The sequence below is a fragment of the Astatotilapia calliptera genome, chromosome 5, assembly GCF_964374335.1.
Source record: "Astatotilapia calliptera chromosome 5, fAstCal68.1, whole genome shotgun sequence".
In the NCBI taxonomy this organism is placed as follows: Eukaryota; Metazoa; Chordata; class Actinopteri; order Cichliformes; family Cichlidae; genus Astatotilapia; species Astatotilapia calliptera.
In genome coordinates, this window is record NC_137426.1 from 32,620,508 (window position 1) to 32,626,375 (window position 5,868).

Sequence of the window (5,868 nt, forward strand, 5' to 3'; positions counted from 1 at the left end):
TTCTCGTAGCTGCAATTCCAGAATGCAAAAGAGACTTAGCCGCACATTAGAAACAACTATAAAAACATTCATACATTTTTCACCAAATAAATACATGAACTAATTAACATACACATTCTAGCGAGAATGCAATGCACAGTTTGTGCTGGTGTAATTTCATGGTCCAGCTTCATTACTTATATAAGTACAGAACAGCTTAACAAGCTGCACTCATAAAACATACAGTTTTCGCCCAGCAGAGAATCTCTGTTGCAATTAAAACATGCTGCAGAAAAAAGTGGCACTTCCAAGCACACTAGTAGATCCTGGGCCCCTAAGGGTTTTTACCTATACCAGGTACACTGAAAAAAATATGTTGTTGGATTTACTTAATTCAATGGTGGACATTTGTTGCACACAGATGTTTTGCTTTGGCAGCAACTTAAACAATTGAGTTAAATTAACACAATTTATTCATGTTCAATAAGCCTGTGCAATTTGTGTTGATAAAATGTGACTTAAACATGTTTTGATGAAGTAATTTGAGCTCTTGGAATATTTTAATCCTTCACAATTTTCTCACTTTATCCCAACACCATTCAATAACTTTTACCCAATACTACTTGGTCACTTAAATACTACATGTTATCTTCAAATTACATTTTGCTATTATATTCTAGTATCAAATACACAATTTTCAAATGGAGGCCTTATAACAGATTGTATTGTTCTCTTCCAAGATGGTTGCTGGCATCCACCAGTAACCTTTCAAAACAAAATGTCTAATTTCACTGCATTGACAGTAGGTAAAGAATTAAACTGACATTACTCCTCCACTGAATCTACATAAATCAACAGTTAAATAATGTCAGTTCTTCTGTGTTCTCTGGAATCAATCACAGCAAAGAAATTAGACTGTTTCTTTTGAAAAATGTTGGGAAAGAACAAATCAAGATCAAAAATCAAGATTCAGTTAAACAACAATTATAACTAAACAATTTGAGATAATGTTAGTTTCCATTAACATTAAATTAGGTTACTGAATTGGCAAACACCTTCCTATTAACATTACCCATTTTACCCCAATAACTAAAGAAATTAGCACTTGCAGGTCAAAACCTTTATTCAAGAGACGCAAAAATAACATTGATACAGTGACTGTCAAAAATTACAGCACTGATCATACTGTGACATCTTGGTTCAAAACAGCACACTTAGAAATATTCAACGTTCTTTACTTCAACTGAATGAAACTGAAAATAACATTTCACACGACCCATATGGGATATTTAGACTGTATAACTGTTCACGCTACATCTCTTCACTAGTAAAAGAAAGAAAAAATACAAAGAGAAATTTAAAAATGCTGCCAAAATGCTGTACAGAGCAAAAGGAAAAACAAACAACAACAACAAAAAAACGGCCCTGTCCTCATGGCAGTTGCAGAGTATATAAAAATGAACTCTGCGATCTGTTCCTGGAATTGAGCTTCAAAAATGCAGCAGAACAAGTGTGAGATTTAAATGTCTTCTCACCTAGAGCTGGTCACCTCACATGCATAACAGTGAGCTTTCCTTGCAGGAGCAGTTTTGTCTTAGTTGTGAGCTTTTCTTGAGAGCTGAGTTGCATCCAACTCCATTACCACCCTTTGAATCACCTCAAAAGTGTAGCAGAGCTGTGATGGGTAACTCATGTTGAAGGAATAAAAAAGGTCCAAACAGCATGGCTACTGCAAAGGTCACGTTATCCAGATCTTGAAGAACTACTATACCCTCGATGATGATGCCAACATCAGAAAAGTCATTGCCTGCCGCATCCTCTGGAGACAGATGTTCTTTGTGGTTTTCTCAATCTGTGCAGTGCCCTCAGTCAAGTCCTGGTTAAACACAAAACATTTCTTTAAGATTCCTTTTTAAACTCATCTCTTTTGAATCTACCAGTTCTAATGTTATAGTAATTTAAACCAATGCAAGCAACATAGTAAATAGCTATAGCCAAAGAGTGGCCTGCCATGCTGCCATTCATGGTCTAACAGAGTTTCTAAGAGAGGGTGAAAAACATAATAATTTCAAATGCTTTACATTAGTTTTTGTTAGAAAGACACTGGCCCATCAGAAATCCAGGTTATGCCACTCAGAAGATGTTAGAATTTAGACTTTCAGCCCCACAATTTGGTTAGCTGTTGGTCAGTTGGTCTTTTTTTTTTTCCAAACAAAAGCTAATGTAAATATTGGTGGGATTTTCCTTGGTTCACTAGAATGACAAATTTAAAGTTTTTTCACACTGATGTGACCCCTAATACAGGGGTGGGGCCTCAAGGGCCGGCGGCCGAGTTCACTACCAGGCCTCATGTGAACTTCAAATTATTAAAGAGGACTACTGGTCCTAACCAGTCCAATGAGGATCAAGTGGATAACTAAATACATTTTTAAATGTTGCAAAGCCACAATCTACTCATAAAACACTCACCATGAACTCCTGCACCAAGATTGCAATTGTCTTTCACACAGATGCGGAGCACTTTGATGAGACTCCCTTTGAGCATTAATGTCATCCTAAAGTATTATAACAAAGAAAACAGAGATTTGTGAACTTTTCAGTAGCACAGAAGAAAATGATCCCAGACAAAAACTCTTGACTTTTTAAACCAGTCAACATGCAACACCAGCATCTACAAAGCAATATCAAAAGTTCCTGTTTGACATCAACTTTATGGATATATAGTTTCCAGAACATATATATATATTTTTTTTTTTTTGGCCTGTCCCGTTTGGCTCTTTTGCCATCAGAATTGTTGTCTAAAGGCAAAGAAAGATGCCCAACGGATTTACTTTAATAAATTGACCATCCCAGCCTTGCCATAATGGTCCATTTGATTCACCTTTTATTGTTTATTTTATTTTCACTTACTGAATATGGGACAGACTTGACTGGGGGAAAGAAGGGGAGAAAGAAAGAGGGAAAGAGAAACAGCTGAGAAGAGGGACGGGGGAGAAGGGCAAAAACCAACAGAATGAGCAGAAAAAGAAAAAAAAAAAGAAGAAAAAAAGAAAAAAAAAAGCATATATCAATCACCTGGGTCACCTGCTGAGAAAGAAAAAAGAAAACATATATTTTTTAAAAAAGATAAATTTTTCTCAGTGGGCCAGTAAATGCATGACGAAAATTATGGCATCCTTTCAGTGGAATCAGTACTCACTTGTAATAGTTGACTGTTTCAATGGATGCAGCATAAAAATCTTTTACTGACCTAATGCAATACATATAAACTTTGTAGTTAAAGAATTTTAAAGTTCTTACTGTCATCATGGCAGCTACATCCTTTAGCTTTGTGCCCTGTTCCCCCGATCACTTTGCAAACACTTTCAGCAGACTGTCAGAGAGAAACTCAGCTCCGTCAGAAACCTTGACTGTAAAGGCATGGTTGGGATGCACTGGAATGCTGCATTTTATCTGAAATGACATAAAATTATTTTGAAATAACAGCAGGCATTGTGCTTGGTTAATAATCAGTAATGTTTTGTTGAATAAAAACTGTGTTTCCAGATCTTATGGGATTCAAAAAATCCAAAGATGTTTGTTCCTGATTTGCAACCCAACAACCCAGAAGTTACAACCTCATTTTAGTTCAAGTGTGCATTAATGTGAGTCCAGTAATCACCTTTCTGACAATACATACAGGTATAAGTTAAACCTATGGCAGATTTTGGATTTCTCAGTTGTATTAATAGGGTGGTCTATTTGAGTATGCATGCACCTAATAATTATAAAAAACCTATTATAATTAAGTTACAGAAACCTTAAGCGAAAATAGAATATACTTTCTTACCATAACACCTTGAACCCACAATCCATCAGCTGACTCCTGGTGAAATGCAGAATAGAGGTCATCTCTCAATGTGCAGCAAAAAAAACAAAAACAAAAGGACAGCAGGTGAGGGCAGGAGGGGTAGGGATGTAAGCTAGCATAATGCCACTGATGATATTAGCTAAAGCTGTTCAATGTCCAAAATCTCACTAACACCATGGTGCAGTAAATACACAATGTAACTGAAGAGTCATTTGGCAAATCTATTCACACAGAAAACCAAATTATGTTATGAGTGCCTCGTAATTAGGTTTAATGTGATATTACGGCTCTTGTGCCAAAGACAAATTCAAATGAAAAAGCGCCAATTCTTTGACAACAGATAAAACAGCAAATAAGCTAACGGCTCTTTTTTAGCATGTTACATGGTGACACTCTAGACGTTTAACTACATTTGGCTGAAATATGGTAAATATTAATTCAAAAAATCAAGACATACCAAAAACGTAGAGTTGACTGCTCGACTTGACTGAGATGGATGCCTTTTTTAAACCACGATCCAAAGCCCGCGAGACAAAATCACGCGTGGTTTCACGAGATTTAACGTTGCTATCTTATTGACTTACTTCACCTGAACATGATATGAACAATTTAATACACCCTTTCTGCATATCATGTAGTTTTTACACTATATAGTTACATTTATCTTTAAAAGATGAGGCAATTGTGTTAAATACATGCAAGATGCTTACATAAATCCAAGAGATGGCCAGTCCCTTTTTTTCAGTGTACTATGATGTCATCATGTTGCCTGGCAACGGCTCACGTTGTATAATGGCGTTTCATAATTCTTATTTCACAACAACATCTAAGTTTTGTATACCAACCGCAGTTATGCATGGCATAATACGATGGTGTCAGGTTGCCTAGCAGCCAACTAGCAACAGATACTATCTTCTTCCTAAATGGCCTGTTTTTAGCATTTATGGACCTATAACACCTTATCAAAGCATCATGCTGTTTTAGTTTCATTAAAATAAAATCTCATTTATATCCACAAAAGCTGAAATATACATAATATGTTATAATGTTGTCATGTTCCCCAGCAGCCACCTAGCAATGGGCTAAAATGGCCCATTTTTTAAAGCATTTATGCACCTACAAAACCATGTAGAAGCATCAAATCATTTTCATTTCATGGCCGACAGCATGACAAAATCAAGCAATACTGTACTGTGGGCGTGATCTAGTATAAATAAGCTACAAGGTCATAATTGCTAGATTAAATCAGGTATCACAGTCTTACGTATTCTCTCAATTATAATAGGGATTGATAAACAGCTTGACCTTTTCTTTGTAATTATCTGCTCTTGATTTTGATCTTCTTGAGAATGCAGTGCACCCACATGGTTTCTTGTAGTATATTAAAAAACCAGCAGACTCATGGCCAAAGATGCATTACTGCTGAATCACAGTTTTTTTTTTTAATACAAAAGTTAAAACTTTGTCATATTAGACAACTGCTGCATGTAGCTGTTTTATATATAACAGCAAAAGAAAAAAAAAAGGGGGGTGGGATAAAGAACCAGGTAGAAATTATGATTTAAAGCTGTTTTACTTGTTCAGCCTTGGTCCCATGATCATGGATGGTTGTAGGCTGGATCATTTGTTTCACCATATGTGAATGACATTAACTGTGATTCTGTGCTCCTTCACTGCTCTTAGCTGCCAGAATACACTGCTATCTCTCTTTCTTCCCTGTCACCCACTATGTGTGCAGAGTGCCTGGCTTCCAGGGCTAACAACTTTCCTGGTGGAATCCCTGCTTCTGTTTTAAGATAAGATAAGATAAGATAACCTTTATTAGTCCCACACGTGGGAAATTTGTTTTGTCACAGCAGGAAGTGGACAGTGCAAAAGTTATGACGCAAAAATTAGAATACAATAAGAATAAATACAGTACACAGCTGTACAGAATAGAATAAAATAATATACTATATACAGTAGAATAAAATAGAATAAAAATATACAATAAGATAAAAATAGAATACGAATGCTATATACAACTGAGTAAAAATACA

General features: G+C 35.9%; 1 long non-coding RNA gene across 1 annotated transcript; it reads right to left on the minus strand.

Moving 5' to 3' along the window:
• Positions 1–1,084: 1,084 nt before the first annotated feature.
• LOC145428962 (uncharacterized) lies at positions 1,085–3,948 on the minus strand. Its single transcript, XR_013909324.1, has 4 exons — positions 3,809–3,948; positions 3,280–3,432; positions 2,449–2,534; positions 1,085–1,855 (listed from the first exon to the last, which is right to left on the minus strand). It is a non-coding gene; the product is annotated as an uncharacterized LOC145428962 (long non-coding RNA).
• Positions 3,949–5,868: the final 1,920 nt, after the last annotated feature.